Genomic DNA, 19,784 nt, shown 5'->3' on the forward strand with positions numbered 1-19,784 from the left:
TACCTAACAGTATGGATGAATCTCAAAAGCATTATGGCAAGTGAAAGAAGTCATTCACAGAAGACCACATATTGTATGATTCTACTTAAGCCAAAATCTCAAAAAGTCCAAATTGTGATAAAAAGCAGGTAGTATTTGCCAAGGGCCACTGAAAGGAGGGCTTGACCGCAAATAGGCATTATAAGATAATTTTGGAGGTGAAAGATATGTTATATATCATGATTATATTAGTGGTTACATGATTATATACACATTTGTCAAAACTCATCAAACTGTACACTTAAAAAGGGTGAATTCTGCTGTATTTAAATTATACTTCAATAAAACTGACAAAAAAAAGTGCACCTATCACTTCATATTAACTGACCACCCCATATACAAATTTTTCCCTTATCAATAATATATATAAGCTTTTCAAATGGTCACTTGATGTCAACTTCCTGACCTGAATCCTTTATACAACTAGTAAGCATTATGTACGATCAGTAGACTACGATCCTTTTAAAATCTGCCAGACCCCATTACTCCCCTGTTCAAAAACCTATAATGGTTTCCCATCATACTTAAAATAAAATTCACAATTCTAATTTCCAAGGTTTACAAGGCCCTCCATAATCCAGTCCCTCCCTCCCTCTCCCTTACTATGTAACAGTCACACAACCTCCTTGCAATTCCCTGAGGACATGGAAAACATTCCCACCTGAAAACTCTTATATTTGCTCATTTATTCCTTTGAAATGCTGAGCTTAGTGAGGGATTCTAGCAGGGAAATGAATAAATACAGATTGTGTACATATGTGTGTACAGAAATACACATGCATAACTGATGCCCACAGTGGTAAGGGTTACAAAAGAAAATGAAGTGGGATAAGAAGGGACAATGGGATACTTTTCCCTTTAACCAAATACTCTCTTACCAACACCTCCACCATGTCTTTCTTCCCTATTTCATTCATGTCTCCTCTCAACCATCCCCAACCATTTCCTTCTCTCTTAAGACTATCTTATTCTTCTTTACGGCATTTTTTGCTACCTGGCATCATAAATAATTTTTGTTTGTCTAATTATCCCCATAGAATGTAAGCCTTGTATAATTTGTGCTTTTAGGTGTTATATCCCAATGTCTAAAGTAATGCTTGGCACCCAGTAGGTACCCAATAGATATTTGCAGAATGAATGAATAGAAGGTCATTACAACTAGCTATAAACAGAATAACTGACCATTATGAACTATAATCTTATAAGATGATACTTATTGATTCTTGCAGATTATTCCCACAGAGACATACCAGAAAAACATAAGACAGTACTAAGAACCCAATCTTTGTTCACAGTTAAAACAACAGGAATGAAATTAATTCAGTCAATAGAATTTTCTGTTTCTAAAAGATAGAATTTTGAAAGCAAAATATTTTTTAAGCTTACTCATAACTTTCAGAGGAGACAAAGCTTTAGAAAACATGATCCCTTTGACTCTTTAACCCAGCAAAGAGAGGGCGGAAGGGCCAAGAGGCAAGTTAGGATCTGCACCCATATCATGACATGGAAACCCTTTCCTATAAATAAAATTTATAAATGCCAAGCCAGGCAAAGTTCTGCAAAGAATTTTAACTATAAACCACAAACTATATTACTCATTTACTGTCCTTTGCTGAAAGTGTAGCATAAAATAATAAGTGCTTACAAGGCTATCGGGTATACTGTACCTCGGGGGATCTATTGTAAGATCTCTATTAACTACTCTTAGAGATGAAAGCAATTTAGTATTTAAATGTTGTATAAAAATTGGCTGGCACATTATAAGATCATTTTTATATAAAATGATTTATGTTTATCCAATTTCCAATCTTCTGTTGAGAAGTTAGACATTTACAGGAAAATACTAATACATTAGTATTCATAGCATTATTCAAGTACAAATTCAACAAATACATCATTAGATGAATTAAATACAGTAGAATGAAATTATGTGATAACACATCTTCTTCAAAAGTAAGTAAGCTTTCAGAAGATTGGAGACTGACGAGAATTAGGCTTGAGATGGATTAATGATTGCACATTGAGCGTTGACCCCCCTATACTGAATTTTATTGTTGTTAACAACCATTTGATCAATAAATATGAGAGATGCCCTCTCAAAAAAAAAAATAAATAAATAAATTAAAAAAATAAAATAAAAAAAAAATAAAAAAAAAAAAAGTAAGTAAGCTAAAGTATCAAAATTATTTTAATTACCACCTTCATTCATAAGCAGGTAGATTCACTAATATAAAAGTGATGGGAAAGAGGAAAAAAACCAAACAGCTTTTGAAATAAACTATTTCTTGCATCTTTTTAAAACAGATGTATACCCCATCTCACTACAGTTTTTTTCAAATTAACACTGGTAAAACTTGTGCAATACATCTATCCTACCTGACACTCTCCTAAGAACCACAAATTCCCTGGTATTTTTATCATCAATTCTTATTACTTACAGGATGAATGGAGGCCAATGAAAATGTATTACCAAAAAAATCCTTTGGGGACTTTTTTGTTTAGCAACCAAGTAAGATCAATTTTCAAGAACTGGATTGTTGAAAGATGTCCAATTTAGTTTCCTTTGAGGTGGTATAGGTTAAGAATCATTCATTCAGCAAATATTTACTGGACACCTATGTGCCAGGCAAATTTTTTCTGTAAGGAGTCAGATATATTATACAGTTAAGGCTTTTCAGGCCACACAGACAATTCTACAACTATTCAACTCTGCTTCTCCAGCATGAAATTAGCCAGAGAAAATACAGAAATGAATGAGCATGGATGGTCATGTTCTAATAAAACTCCATTTATACTGAAATATGAATTTCATATAATTTTCTGGCATCATGAAATATTACTTTTTTTTTACTTTTTCAGCTATTTAAGAAAGTAAAAAAACATTGTCAGTTTGCAGGACACTCAGAAACAGGCAGTAGTCCAGAACTGGCTTTCCAGCCATAGTTTGATAATCCTTGATCTAAAACATGGGGAAACAGCAGTCAGAAAAACAGAAAATACTGTTGCTACATGAAGCCTCAATTCTAGTTAAGGGAGACAGACAATAAGAATTAAATAAATTAGATGACATATTGGATAGCAGTAAGTATAATGGAGAAAAATTAAACCGGACGGGAGGTATTGAATACTTGGTGGGGTCAGAGGTCTGTAACTGGGAGACAAGAAAACCGCAGGGGTAGTTACAATTTATTTTTCACTTTACATGTTTATTCTGACACAATTTCAGACTTACAGAGAAATGTAATAGTTGTATAATATCCAGAATATCTCAACTCCTAGAACTTTCAATAACAATAACAAAAAAATAATCCAACAAAAAATGGACAAAGGACTCTAAAAAAGACTTCAACAGACATTTCTCTAAAGAAGATATACAAATGGTTAACAAGCACACAGAAAGATGTTCAACATCATTAGTCATTAAAGAAATAAAAATCATAACCACAATGAGGTTACCATTTCATATCCACGAGGATGGCCATAATCAGAAAAACAGAAAATAACAAGTGCTGACAAGAATGTGGAGAAATTATAACCCTGTACATTGTTGCTCTTGGTAACATAAAATGGTTCAACTGCTGTGGAAACAGTTTGATGGTTTCACAAGAAGTTAAATATAGAATTAGAATATGACCCAGCAATTTGGTACTCAAATATTTGTATAGGAATATTCACAGCAACACTTTTCAGAAACATATTTCACACTTTTTAGCAAAAAAGTAGAAACAACCCCAATGTCAATGGATGAATGGATATACAAATTGTGGACATACATGAATAATATTCAGTAATATTCCATAAAAGGAAAGAAATGCTGACATGTGCTACAATGTGGATAAGCTTTAAAAACATTATGCTAAATGAAAGAAGCCAGACACAAAAGGTCACACATTGTATGATTTCATTTACATGAAATATTCAAAATATGTAAATCTATAGAGATAGAAAGCAGATTGACAGTTGCCAGATGATGGGGAGGAGGGAATAGAGAGCAAGTGCTTAATGGGTCCAGGATTTCCTCCGGGGAAATAAAAATGTTTTGGAACATGACAGAGATAGGTGGCACAATATTGTGAATGTTTAAATGCCACTGAATTATTTGTTTTTAAATGATTAATTTTGTGTTCTATGTATTTCATCCCAATTAACAAACAAAAAGGTAGATAAAAAAGAATACGTACTGTATGATTCCACTTCAGAACAGGCTTTATACTGGAGTAACTGGAAGAAGCCATAAGGGGCATTCAGGAGGGCTGCAACTGTTCTGTTCCCTGATCTGGGTACTATGTCACATGGGAGTGTGGTCACTCTGAAAAATTCAAGGAGCTGTCCCCTTACAATAAATGTGCATACTTTTCAATATATGTACTACTCTTCAATAAGAAGTTTCAAAACTATACGGTAAAATTTTAAAAATAAACGATTAACTACAAATTTTTTAAAAACTGTTACTGTTGTGGGGTGAAGAACCCAAGGGATCTCTCTGTATTATTCCTTACAACTGCATGTGAATCTATAATTATCTCAAAATAAATATTTTTTTAGAAAGAATCAAAAAATGAAAATTTCCAGACTACTATCCTCAAAGATTCTAATTTAGGTCATGTGAAGTGAAGATAGGGAATCTTCGTTTTTTTGAACAAGCTACCTCCTCAAGTGATTCTGATCCAGCTGGACCATGGCCCTCCCCTTGAGAAACTCCATCCAAAGGAAACTCCAAAAGCTGCTTAACTTCACTTTCTCTGTGAACCCCATCTCAACGAGGCTTAAAAAGGCATCTATCAGGGGCGGAGCCAGGGTGGCAGCGTGAGTAGAGCAGTGGAAATCTCCTCCCAAAAACACATAGAGCTATGAAAATATAACAAAGAAAAATCTTCCTAAAATAGAGACCACAGGACACAGGACAACATCCAGACCACATCCACACCTGCAAGAACCCAGCGCCTTGCGAAGGGGATAAGATACAAGCCCCGGCCTGGCGGGACCCGAGCGCCCCTCCCCCCGGCTCCCGGCGGGTGGAAAGAAACCGGAGCGGTTTTTTTTTTGGCGAGTGCTTTTTGGAAGCCTTAAAGGGACAGGGACCCCGAAGCTAGGGAGGCAGGGCGGAGGGACTGGTGAGCGGGTGCCTGGGACCGGTGACTGAGGACAAGGAATATCCCACGTTTTTCCCAGCGGGACCGGAGGGCAGGTGCCTGAGACTGGTGCCTGAGGACGGAGAAAATCGCGCATTTTTCCCCTTTTTTTTTTTCTCTTTTTGGCGAGTGCTTTTTGGAAGCCTTAAAGGGACCGGGACCCTGGTGCTAGGGAGGCAGAGCAGCAGGACTGGTGAGCGGGTGCCTGAGACTGGTGCCTGAGGACAAAGAATATCGCGCGTTTTTCCCTGCGGGACCGGTGGGCGGGTGCCTGAGACAGGCACCTGAGGATGGAAGAAACTGCGCGTTATTCCCCTTTTTTTTTCTCTTTTTGGCGCGTGCTTTTTGGAAGCCTTTAAGGGACAGGGACCCCGGTGTTAGGGAGGCAGGGCGGCGGGACTGGTGAGCGGGTACCTAGGACCGGAGCCTGAGGACAAAGAATATCCCGCGTTTTTCCCTGCAGGACCGGAGGGCAGGTGCCTGAGACCGGCGCCTGAGGACGGAGGAAATCGCGCGTTTTTCCCCCTTTTTTTTTTTCTCTTTTCGGCGAGTGCTTTTTGGAAGCCTTAAAGGGACAGGGACCCCGTTGCTAGGGAGGCAGGGTGGCGGGACTGGTGAGTGGGTGCCTGGGACCGGCGCCTGAGGACAAAGAATATCGTGCGTTTTCCCCTGCGGGACCGGTGGGTGGGTGCTTTTTGGAAGCCTTGAAGGGACAGGGACACTGGTGCTAGGGAGGCAGGGCAGCAGGACCAGTGAGCGGATGCCTGGGACAGGCGACTGAGTACAAAAAAAAAATTGCGTGTTTTTTCCTTTTTTTTTTTTTTTATTTATCTGTTCCCTCTCATTGTTGCTGTTGTTGTTTGGGATTGCAGAGTGCTTTTTGGAAGTCTTAAAGGGGAAGGACAGGTCACCTGGACCAGAGGCAGGGAATCTAGGGATCTCTGGGCACTCTAACCCCTGGGCAGCAGGGAGCACAGAGGCCCCTTACGGAGATAAATAGACTCCCGGCCGCTCCCCCTCCAATGAGGCTCCACCATTTTGGAGGACCAGCCCCAGCCAGACCACGCCCACAGAAACAGGGGAGATAAACCCCATAGCAACCGGGAAGGAAACAGAAGTCCTGTCTGCGCACAGCTGTTCAGCACAAGCCACTAGAGGTCGCTATTCTCCAAGGAGAGGAAGGCCACAAACCAACAAGAAGGAAAGCTCTTCCAGCTGTCACTCGTACCAGCTCTGCAAACTATCTCTATCACCATGAAAAGGAAAAACTACACGCAGACAAAGATCACAGAGACAACAACTGAGGAGACAGACCTAACCAGTCTTCATGAAAAAGAATTCAAAATAAAAATCATGACAATGCTGACGGAGATGCAGAGAAAAATGCAAAAGCAATGGGATGAGATGCAGAGAAAAATGCAAGAGCAATGGGATGAAGTCCAGAGCAAGATCACAGATGTTAGGAAGGAGATCACAGAAGTGAAACAATCCCTGGAAGGATTTATAAGCAGAATGGATAAGATGCAAGAGGCCACTGAAGGAATAGAAGTCAGAGAAAAGGAATGTATAGAAGCTGACATAGAGAGAGATAAAGGGATCTCCAGGAATGAAACAACACTAAGAGAACTATGTGACCAATCCAAAAAGAATAATATTCGTATTATAGGGGTACCAGAAGAAGAAGAAAGAGGAAAAGGGATAGAAAATCTCTTTGAAGAAATAATTGCTGAAAACTTCCCCAAACTGGGGGAGGAAATAATCGAACAGACCATGGAATTACACAGAATCCCCAACAGAAAGGATCCAAGGAGGAAAACACCAAGACACATAGTAATTAAATTGGCAAGGATCAAGGACAAGGAAAGAGTTTTAAAGGCAGCTAGAGAGAAAAAGGTCACCTATAAAGGAAAACCTATCAGGCTAACATCAGACTTCTCAACAGAAACCCTACAGGCCAGAAGAGAATGGCATGATATACTTAATGCAATGAAACAGAAGGGCCTTGAACCAAGGATACTGTATCCAGCACGACTACCATTTAAATATGATGGCGGGATTAAACAATTCCCAGACAAGCAAAAACTGAGGGAATTTGCTTCCCACAAACCACCTCTACAGGGCATCCTACAGGGACTGCTCTAGATGGCAGGACTCCTAAAAAGAGCACAGAACAAAACACACAACATATGAAGAATGGAGGAGGAGGAATAAGAAGGGAGAGAAGAAAAGAATCTCCAGACAGTGTATATAACAGCTCAATAAGCGAGCTAAGTTAGGCAGTAAGATACTAAAGAAGCTAACCTTGAACCTGTGGTAACCACGAATCTAAAGCCTGCAATGGCAATAAGTACATATCTCTCAATAGTCACCCTAAATGTAAATGGACTTAATGCACCAATCAAAAGACACAGAGTAACAGAATGGATAAAAAAGCAAGACCCATCTTTATGCTGCTTACAAGAAACTCACCTCAAGCCCAAAGACAGGCACAGACTAAAAGTCAAGGGATGGAAAAACATATTTCAGGCAAACAACAGTGAGAAGAAAGCAGGGGTTGCAGTACTAATATCAGACAAAATAGACTTCAAAACAAAGAAAGTAACAAGAGATAAAGAAGGACACTACATAATGATAAAGGGCTCAGTCCAACAAGAGGATATAACCATTCTAAATATATATGCACCCAATACAGGAGCACCAGCATATGTGAAGCAAATACTAACAGAACTAAAGAGGCAAATAGACTGCAATGCATTCATTTTAGGAGACTTCAACACACCACTCACCCCAAAGGATAGATCCACCGGGCAGAAAATAAGTAAGGACACACAGGCACTGAACAACACACTACAACAGATGGACCTAATAGACATCTATGGAACTCAACATCCAAGAGCAACAGGATATACATTCTTCTCAAGTGCACATGGAACATTCTCCAGAATAGACCACATACTAGCTCACAAAAAGAGCCTCAGTAAACTCCAAAATATTGAAATTCTACCAACCAATTTTTCAGAACACAAAGGTATAAAAGTAGAAATAAATTCTACAAAGAAGAAAAAAAGGCTTACAAACTCATGGAGGCTTAACAACATGCTACTAAATAATCAATGGATCAATGAACAAATCAAAATAGAGATCAAGGAATATATAGAAACAAATGACAACAACAACACTAAGCCCCAACTTCTGTGGGATGCAGCAAAAGCAGTCTTAAGAGGAAAGTATATAGCGATCCAGGCACACTTGAAGAAGGAAGAACAATCCCAAATGAATAGTCTAACATCACAATTATCAAAACTGGAAAAAGAAGAACAAATGAGGCCTAAAGTCAGCAGAAGGAGGGACATAATAAAGATAAGAGAGGAAATAAACAAAACTGAGAAGAATAAAACAATAGCAAAAATCAACGAAACCAAGAGCTGGTTCTTCAAGAAAATAAACAAAATAGATAAGCCTCTAGCCAAACTTATTAAGAGAAAAAGAGAATCAACACAAATCACCAGCATCAGAAATGAGAATGGAAAAATCACGACAGACTCCACAGAAATACAAAGAATTATTAAAGACTGCTATGAAAACCTATATGCCAACAAGCTGGAAAACCTAGAAGAAATGGACAACTTCCTAGAAAAATACAACCACCAAGACTGACCAAGGAAGAAACACAAAAGTTAAACAAACCAATTATGAGCAAAGAAATTGAAACGGTAATCAAAAAACTACCCAAGAACAAAACCCCGGGGCCGCACGGATTTACCTCGGAATTTTATCAGACACACAGAGAAGACATAATACCCATTCTCCTTAAAGTGTTCCAAAAAATAGAAGAAGAGGGAATACTCCCAAACGCATTCTATGAAGCCAACATCACCCTAATACCAAAACCAGGCAAAGACCCCAACAAAAAAGAAAATTACAGACCAATATCCCTGATGAATGTAGATGCAAATATACTCAATAAAATATTAGCAAACAGAATTCAACAGTATATCAAAAGGATCATACACCATGACCAAGTGGGATTCACCCCAAGGATGCAAGGATGGTACAACATTCGAAAATCCATCAACATCATCCACCACATCAACAAAAAGAAAGACAAAAACCACATGATCATCTCCATAGATGCTGAAAAAGCATTTGACAAAATTCAACATCCATTCATGATAAAAAACTCTCAGCAAAATGGGAATAGAGGGCAAGTACCTCAACATAATAAAGGCCATATATGATAAACCCACAGCCAACATTATACTGAACAGCGAGAAGCTGAAAGCATTTCCTCTGAGATCGGGAACCAGACAGGGATGCCCACTCTCCCCACTGTTGTTTAACATAGTACTGGAGGTCATAGCCACGGCAATCAGACAAAACAAAGAAATACAAGGAATCCAGATTGGTAAAGAAGAAGTTAAACTGTCACTATTTGCAGATGATATGATACTGTACATAAAAAACCCTAAAGACTCCACTCCAAAACTACTAGAACTGATATCGGAATACAGCAAAGTTGCAGGATACAAAATTAACACACAGAAATCTGTAGCTTTCCTGTACACTAACACTGAATCAATAGAAAGAGAAATCAGGAAAACAATTCCATTCACCATTGCATCAAAAAGAATAAAATACCTAGGAATAAACCTAACCAAAGAAGTGAAACACGTATACCCTGAAAACTACAAGTCACTCTTAAGAGAAATTAAAGGGGACACTAATAAATGGAAACTCATCCCATGCTCATGGCTAGGAAGAATTAATAACGTCAAAATGCCATCCTGCCCAAAGCAACATACAGATTTGATGCAATCCCTCTCAAATTACCAGCAATTCTTCAATGAATTGGAACAAATAATTCAAAAATTCATATGGAAACACCAAAGACCCCGAATAGCCAAAGCAATCCTGAAAAAGAAGAATAAAGTAGGGGGGATCTCACTCCCCAACTTCAAGCTCTACTACAAAGCCATAGTAATCAAGACAATTTGGTACTGGCACAAGAACAGAGCCACAGACCAGTGGAACAGATTAGAGACTCCAGAAATTAACCCAAACATATATGGTCAACTAATATTTGATAAAGGAGCCATGGACATACAATGGCAAAATGACAGTCTCTTCAACAGATGGTGCTGGCAAAACTGGACAGCTACATGTAGGAGAATGAAACTGGACCATTGTCTAACCCCATATACAAAGGTAAACTCAAAATGGATGAAAGACCTGAATGTAAGTCATGGAACCATAAAACTCTTGGAAAAAAACATAGGCAAAAACCTCTTAGACATAAACATGAGTGACCTCTTCTTGAACATATCTCCCCGCGCAAGAAAAACAACAGCAAAAATGAGCAAGTGGGACTACATTAAGCTGAAAAGGTTCTGTACAGCGAAAGACACCATCAATAGAACAAAAAGGAACCCTACAGTATGGGAGAATATATTTGAAAATAACAGATCCGATAAAGGCTTGACGTCCAGAATCTATAAAGAGCTCACACACCTCAACAAACAAAAAACAAATAACCCAATTAAAAAATGGGCAGAGGAACTGAACAGACAGTTCTCTAAAAAAGAAATACAGATGGCCAACAGACACATGATAAGATGCTCCACATCGCTAATTATCAGAGAAATGCAAATTAAAACTACAATGAGGTATCACCTCACACCAGTAAGGATAGCTGCCATCCAAAAGACAAACAACAACAAATGTTGGCGAGGCTGTGGAGAAAGGGGAACCCTCCTACACTGCTGGTGGGAATGTAAATTAGTTCAACCATTGTGGAAAGCAGTATGGAGGTTCATCAAAATGCTCAAAAACAGACCTACCATTTGACCCAGGAATTCCACTCCTAGGAATTTACCCTAAGAATGCAGCAATCAAGTTTGAGAAAGACAGATGCACCCCTATGTTTATCGCAGCACTACTTACAATAGCTAAGAATTGGAAGCAACCTAAATGTCCATTGGTAGATGAATGGATAAAGAAGATGTGGTACATATACACAATGGAATACTACTCAGCCATAAGAAGTGGAAAAATCCAACCATTTGCAGCAACATGGATGGAGCTGGAGAGTATTATGCTCAGTGAAATAAGCCAAGCGGAGAAAGAGAAATACCAAATGATTTCACTCATCTGAGGAGTATAAGAACAAAGGAAAAACTGAAGGAACAAAACAGCAGCAGAATTACAGAATCCAAAAATGGACTAACAGGTACCAAAGGGAAAGGAACTGGGGAGGATGGGTGGGCAGGGAGGGATAAGTGGGGGGGAAGAAAAAGGGGGGTATTAAGATTAGCATGCATGGGGGGAGGGAGAAAGGGGAGGGTGGGCTGCACAACACAGAGAGGACAAGTAGTGACTCTACAACATTTTGCTAAGCTGATGGACAGTAACTGTAATGTGGTTGTTAGGGGGCACCTGATATAGGGGAGAGCAAAGTAAACATAGTATTCTTCATGTAAGTGTAGATTGAAGATTAAAACTAAATCAGTTCCTATGTGCTGAGCTCCAGTGAGTTCTACACAGTGGTATAGAGGGCATGTCAAAGTGTGGGCAAAAGGTCTGTTTGTTTCTATGCAGAAGATGAAGGCCTAGCTTAGCTACCCAGAAAATGAACTAAGATACGATATGAGGGGGAGCTTCCTGCATCAGCACTCTCTGGAGGACTCGTGCTGGGGGATGATCATCAAAAAGCCTCCACAGGGATTCGGGCGATGCTGCGGTTGTGGCTGCATCCACCCCACCGTTTCCTGGACTTGCAATTGGAATGAGGCGGGAGATGTCTAGGCTGGCATGTGCATACAGTGAGACAACGAATTTGAGTGGATCTGTACTGTTGGAACTCAACCAGGAGGTGGGAGGGGTGCAAGGTGTAGCACTCCAAAATCTTATGACTATAGACTATCTACGGTTAAAAGAACATATGGGATGTGAATAGATCCCAGAAATGCGCTGCTTTAATTTGTCTGATTTCTCTCAGACTTTTCAAGTACAGTTGGACAATATACATCATATCATAGACAAATTTTCACAAATGCCTAGGGTACCTGAATGGTTTTCTTGGCTTCACTGGAGATGGATGGTAATTATAGATTTGCTTTGTTTATGTCACCATATTCCTATTATGTTAATATGTGTGTGCAAATTAGTTAGTAGTTTAAAACCTATACATACTTAAGGTACTCTACAAAAAGGTATGTCAAAGAAATTATCAATCCTCCCATGTTTTCTTCCATATGCTACCTCTGTAGCTTTTCTTCTTTCTTCCTAATTACAACCCTTAAATAGAATTCGTGCCTCATATCGAATTTACCGAGTATCATAATTCCTCCAGGTGGTAAAGATACCTCGAGACAAGTGCTGGGCATAGAAGCCACAGGGCATAAATCTGCAAAGAAGTAAAAAGCTAACCTTTGCAAACAATATGGCTTCTCTCTCACTTACCAACTTTACATTTCCCTGTATGGCCCCGGAAGATGACTGGTTAGCCAGAGACGGGTAAGATTCCTCAAGGGAGGAACAACCTAAGACAGGCACAGTTGCAGGGGGGCCATCAGGTGAGAAATTGGGGATCAACAGAGGTGAGGCTCAGAACCTCACCGCCCCTGCTTTGAGAGAAATCTTCTGCATCCGTGGATGTTTTGCTGCCCTTGTCTAGCCTGGATTAATACTTAGTCCATAGGCACACACCTGATCATCTGATCATCTACATTTGCCCTCTTACAGCACTAAACTATGTTTTCTACCTTTATCTTGCATCTACCTACCACTTCAGCATTTTATTAAAAATAAAAATAATAATAAAGGGAGAAATGTGGGATCAACATATAAATCAAGTACAAAAATCAACCGAATATTCATATTTGACCTGATTGTTTATAGGTCATAATGCGTGATCAAAACCGAAAGTTTCTGTGATGAATGCCCTTGTACTGTTCACCATGTAAGAATTTATTCACTATGTAAGAATTCGTTCACCATGTAAGAACTTGTTCATTATGCTTCAGAAGATTGGAGAGTGACGAGAATTAGGCTTGAGATGGATTAATGATTGTACATTGAGCATTGACCCCCCTATACTGAATTCTATTGTTGTTAACAACCATTTGATCAATAAATGTGAGAGATGCTCTCTCAAAAAAAAAAAAAGCTGAAAAGCATAAAAAAAAAGGCATCTATCAAGCAACAACAGAGGTGGAGAACAAAAAAGTACAAATGAGACATGAAAGGCTACAAAAGTTAACCCCTCAAGGAACCAGGATTCAACTTTCACTGGACAAAAATTAGATGAATTGGAAAAAGATTAATAAAATGTAAGAAAGTCACTAGTAATAGGACATACAAAGCTTACAAGTAATCATCACAGATGCAGCCACAAATATCATGCACAAATCTGTGACTTTTCTTAGTTTGTTATCCATTAAGAAGCAATCAAATCAAGATAAGAAAATGATATTGGAAGCTAAATATCCTTTAGGAGGTTAGCAAGGCAAAATTTGGAAATCGGTGCAATATGCTTGTACTTATGGTCATTCCTGCTACATTCTTCACTGCGAACACTGAAAATAGTATTTTACTCCTGGGACTACAAGTAAATAAAGGAACAATTTAGTTCAAATTTAGTTGGGTCGTAGAGTATTTTGATAAGCTTTAGCTCCATCTCAAAACTCTTTGGAGTAATATACTTTCATTCCGGCTCAAACTGCTTCAATGGGAAATTTTTTTTGAAAAGTCTAGTTTGATTTGAAATTCATTTTCAAAATAATAAGTTAATACTTTAGTCCAATTCCAATTTTAAAAAATCAAACTGCAGCTTATTCTAGTTTTACTCTTACTTATGGCAGAAAGCCCTGTTAAATCATCAATCCATTTTCTCGGCCTTTACAATAAGACAAAAGTTAGCATATCTGTCCAAGCCTTATTTTCAGCTGTACCATGAACTGAAATTAGTCTTAGTTACACAGCTTCCTATACTCAAAAGGAGCATCTGTCACTCACTCCTGGCAGACTGCAACCTTGAAAGAATGCATGCCCTATATGGCCAAATCTCACTTTTTCAAGAGAAGTAGTTAGAAATCCAGATTTTTAATAGTCACCTGACTTTTAAATGTTGACACAAATTCTAAGTTTTAAGAACTAGTCTATGAGCCAATCAACACACATGTATGGACTGTCCCTTCTGCAACTTCTAGCTTGTATCACTTTGTAAAAGTTGGTAAGCTTTCAAGTTTCTCATGCAAAATCTGAGCTTTGGTAAGTCTTCAGTTCTCCACACAATACAGATTTCAAGCAAAGTATCTCTTTGACACAATACTAGCCCTTAACAACAAATACTGATTTCATTCTCATGCTTAAGTGAATATTTAAAATATTGACTATCCTTATTTGTTGCTACACAAGAATGATAAATAAAAAGTAGCCATTTAACCTGCACTACAATCTAACTACCATGTATCAAACTACTACGAAGAAGACCCAGGTTAGTCGTCAGAAATACCACCTATCTTCTGATTATGACAATTAGAATTTCTCGTACTTGTTTCTCCAAAATGAGTCAGATAAGCTTTCTACACAGAATCCACAAGAAGAACAATGATCATGGTATTTTTCTTAAGACTACCTTGATCACCATTAGTACAGGCAACTTCAAATACAACTTTATCCAATGGTGAACTCCCATTACCAAAATGATAAGAGAAAATAGTATTCTCTTTGGAGCTAGTAGTTTGTAGCAAAAACAAAAACAAAACACAATGAAACAACCCATACAACTAAAACTTATATATTACATGGAAGGAATATCAGTGTTCTGGTAATATGCAAAAAATGACAAAGAGATAATCAGGTAAAATAATTAAAGGATAATGATTATATATAAATTAGATAGCAGATCTCACATAGTTTTTGTAAAAATTGGCTCTTATCTTCTTAGTGTGACCTTTAGTGATTTCAAGATCAAAGCAATAAGCATGTGAAATTAAACAAGTATTACATTTTGAAGAAACTATAGCATTCAGATGGACAATATTTGCAGGAAGAAAAATTCTTGGGTAAACAAAGAAACAGTAAAAAGATAACCCACTCAGATATCAGCCCAAGTACCCTGCCCATGAAAGTCACATTAACTTGCCCAGGCCTTGCCCTTCCATCTTCCCCGCACTACTTGCCCATATGCCGTTTCTTCATACCACTTCTAAGATATAAGGGATGGGCCCAATTATACTGTCCTTTGTCCGGTCCTGAAAAATTCTCAATGACAAGAAGGTGAAACTATGATTAAAAACTTTTTTTACTACTAGTAAAACTTATTTAACTGTGTTAACCTTGTTTTCCATGACTAATTAAAAAATGTGGACAATAAAAGAGATCTACAACATGGTAATCACAAGATTATAGATTTCTCCTAATAAACAATACTAGCCTAAAAAGCAGAATTTTCATAAGTGGAGATAAGTGGAGTCATGGTATCTGGATATCATGGGACTACAGAAAACAAGGACTGAAATAAGCTAGACAGATCATCCAATTTAATATTGAGTTTGCAAGTGGTGTTACCTACACCTTAAAAGGTCTCTAGGGGAAGTTATATCCACGTGACACAAACATGCTGTGTCCCAAAAAAATGGGAAATGTGAGCTCTCACATAGCAGAGGGCAATTACTATTACAAACATTCTTAGTTAATGCCTGTATACAGAAACCAGTAGATATTTGCAAATTCATTTTCAGGTCACTGAAAATAAAACCCAGAAAAACTATTTTCAGCCATGTGTTGAGTCAAAGATACGTGAAATTATTTCTGCCATGGTGCTGCATATTCTTCTCTAAAACAGGGTCACCTAAGAATATTTTCACCCAAATACTAGCCAATTAAAAACAATTAAGACTTGCTTTACTGAGATACATACTACTGTTTATGGTTAAGTTCACAGCTAACTAATATTACATTAATAAAGCCTGGAAAGTTTAAGATCCAATGGACTCTAACCATTAAGTTTCAGCAGAGTTAGCCAGAAAACATTTTTACTAGACCCAAATGAAGTATTTTTCATTCATTATTAGAGAAACCACAGGGCATACTTATACATGAGAGGCTCAATTATCTAAAAAGAGTTCCTAGGGAAACAAAGAACTTTCCATTTCCATTCTGTAACTGCTCTTTAAAGACAGAAAGTATTCTTTCTTTTTTGGCATTCTCTCTTTCTCTCTACCTCAGGACATACTTACAGATGCACTGGCTGCTTTACAGACATGCTCAAAGTTCTTGCTATGGTTGATCAAAGTTTGAATGCCTGAGGAAATTACTCAATTTAGACAGCCTGGAATTATATCTAACCAAATAGTTACAGTGCTCTACTTTTAACATGTGTCAAAGTAGTATTTTTGCTAACCTGGATGTAAGCTGAGAGACCATTTGTTTGCACCACACTCTGTGAACACTTGAGTCAAATATAGTATATTGAATACCCAGTTTTAGTATTTGTGACAGTTCATTTTTCAATGTTATTACACAAAAGACAACATACTTTATTTTGGGAAAAAAAAACCCTCACACTTAACACCATATGTATTAGGAAATAAGATTTTTTATGATCTTCTTGGGCATCCAAGCTCTTCTGGAAATCTCTAAATAAATGCAACAAATGTTGATACTTGTTCATTAGGGCATTTGTTGATCCGACATACAATATTCTATCAAAATATAAACATGTTTTTCTCTAACTTATTCCTAAAAATATTTTAATTAAAAAAGCACTCATGTGTATTCACCACCTATTTATTATTAATCTAATTTGCAAATAAACATATAGCAATTAAGCAGAAAAATGACATGACAGCAATTTATTTTCAATATTTTTTAATTGAAAGCCATAGAATTGCAGTACAAAGAGTTACTTGTCAAACATAGCACAAATCTCTAAAAGAAAATATTGGCTTCAATAGACTTGCACATCTGAAATAGTTTTAAACTTTGTTTTAGTTGGGTTCTTTACAATGTCCAAGAAGAAGTTAGCATACATGGTACCTGAAACTGTCCTTTCCATGTGAGCTACAATAGAAAAGACAAATGTAGCTGTTTCTCTAGTAAAGCCAAATTTGGCATCCATTTACATTTTCCTTCAACCTAAATAATTATACCTTTTAACTATGTTGACAGTAATGGAACTATCACTCAAAAGGAACCTAACAGACCATGAATTACACTAACTTAAACTATTGTTCCATCAAATGTGAGGTGTGGACACAGTCAGAATTGGAAGGGAGAGAGGGTATTACTAACTTATAAGTAGTAACTTGTAACTATGCTGCTTTATACTAAAAAGACTTCCAACCCACAAGAAAGTAACATCTGCACATACTCCAAGAGAGGAAAACATGAATAAGTTCCTCACTCTGAATTTTCTGAGAAGCCTAGGAAGTGTTACAGTGTTGATGCTCTGTGTTACAGTATATGCATGCCATGAACTGTCAGAAAATGTGTACACACCATGCAGGAGGCTGGAGCCTGAGTGAGAACGACCACCAGTAAAAACTCCCTGGCAGGGGGAATGGCCAAAGAACTTCTGTCAACTGGGATGATTAGGATTCAGTGTTAAGCTGTTTGTTCTGCTATACTGAAATGCAATCCTTCATCATTCTACCACTTAGGTAAAGGCATATAAAAGAATACACATAAAAATTAAATTATAGAATGAATAAAAAAAAAGTTGAAGCAATGTTTTACTCTGCTTGGGAGCAATATTTAAGATATGATCTTGACGGAATTCCTAGAAATTATGTAACTTAAGTTTTTTCCTCATCCCCTTCCAAATTCTGAATAAAAGCCCAGGTCTAAGAGACAAAAACTTAAAATCAAAAGGGAGTCTTTCATATTGACTTTCATGAAATCAGCCTGTGATTTTGCTGAACACAGAAAAAGCTTCTTAGCCTAACTCCTTTATTACTAAAAGCAAAAAAAGTAGGTGTCAGATTATAAAATCAAGGCCCCAAATGATGCAGATTAAAACACACCCACACCCATACACAATGATTCAATAATCACAACACTATAGACCCAAGAGTCAATGAATCTAATATCTCTTACACTCAATCCATAAATCTAAATTGCTTCCACATTGTGAAAATACAATTACCACCAACACCACCATACTACTAAATGTAGCATTAAGTAGCTCAAAGCTGAATTCCATGACTTAGTATGTTTTTGGAGAGTATCAACTCCCAGAGCAGAGTAAGCACTCATATGTAAAGCCATGTGCTGCATAGAAACCGAGAAGGATGGTTTTAGACCATATCTTCTACTAGATTCAGCTAAGATGGATGCCTCTAGTAAGATCCACACAGCTTATCATGAAATGGCTAGAAAAAGGGGGAAATTTTTTCATGTTCCCATCAGTACAAAGTAAAACATAACAAGTTCTATACTTAAGTGTTTTGACTTGGTCAAAAACTAATACACACAGTTTTGATTCAGTGTAAAATTCATCTAGAATGTGATAACTGATTCAGTTTTCTTTTTATCCAAAAAAAATTAAAAGGAAAAAAATCACTGCTTTCCCATTCAGCAGGTACTTTGTGCTAGACAGCACATTTGATTTCTAGGGCTTTAGAAAAGAACATATGTGCCTAATGTAAATACAACAGTAAGTTATAAGTTGCCCCTTACTAACTAAAGGCAAGAATAAGCATCAGTACTCAAAAAGTGTTTTAAAAAGAGCGTAACTTACTTTTACTGTCCCAGGCTAACTGGGCTCTGTCTGGTGCTTCTTTGTCTGCACATGGCCACCCACAGCCTGTCTTCTAATTAAATCAATGCTCTAGCAGCAGAACAAGCAAACAAGTTGCCTCCCATCTGCGTACAGCTCTTCAGGACACATTTCCCTTGGTCAGAAGGTGGAAATTCTTGGGAGAGGTGATTTTCTCTGCCTCTTCACAAGAAGAACATGGATACTTGGCTGGACGCAATCCCATGAAGTGTAACTGTGTGTGTACACCTCAAAAAATAAAACAAAAAATGCAGAGAAACATAAAGACTCTATAAACAGCTGAAATATACAGAAACACTGAAGGACCACTGGATACTGCTAAACAGACAGGCAAAATAGGGTCTCTGACTGAAATAATCAATGATACCAAGTTGAAAAAAAAAAGTAAAATGAGCATCTAAAGTCAAAACTCCAATTTAATGCAAGGAAAACATTTTAAGTCCTACAAAGGAAGAAAGGTAAATCTCCTAGCTTCACATACCTAAAAACAGGACCTTCCCTCAAATATAGAGAAGAAAAGGTAACATCAATGGAAGAGAAAAATGAGACTTGCAAGGGTGGCAGATCTAAAATCAGACTTAGCAGTCACATTATGGCTAATGGGTGCTTGTGTACATGTGAGATAAACGCACCAAGCTGCCTCTCCAATGTGTTCAGCCCTACTGGGGAAGAGAAGAGAGGAAAAAGCAAGGAACCACTGAAATTCTCAGCTACCCTCTGCTCATGAAAAGATGATGTCTACAGTACATTAATGATAGCAAAATAAAAAAATTTTTTTAAAAAGAAAAGATGATGTCTACAAAACAAAAAACTGTACAGAAGAATGAAGATGC

At 37.7% G+C, this 19,784-nt stretch overlaps 1 protein-coding gene across 6 annotated transcripts in view; it reads right to left on the reverse strand.

The window, feature by feature from the left end:
* TASP1 (taspase 1) overlaps window positions 1–19,784 on the reverse strand; it is a 279,334-nt gene that overhangs the window by 232,793 nt on the left and 26,757 nt on the right. For 2 of the 6 annotated variants that reach the window (XM_037022458.2, XM_037022457.2), the window contains one exon: window positions 18,913–19,179. The exons of the other annotated variants lie outside the window; for them this stretch is intronic. The gene's annotated coding sequence lies outside the window, so the exon portion shown is untranslated. The remainder of the gene's footprint in view (window positions 1–18,912; window positions 19,180–19,784) is intronic. 6 annotated transcript variants of the gene reach the window in all.

The sequence above is a fragment of the Manis javanica genome, chromosome 5 (genome assembly GCF_040802235.1).
Source record: "Manis javanica isolate MJ-LG chromosome 5, MJ_LKY, whole genome shotgun sequence".
Taxonomy (NCBI): domain Eukaryota; kingdom Metazoa; phylum Chordata; class Mammalia; order Pholidota; family Manidae; genus Manis; species Manis javanica.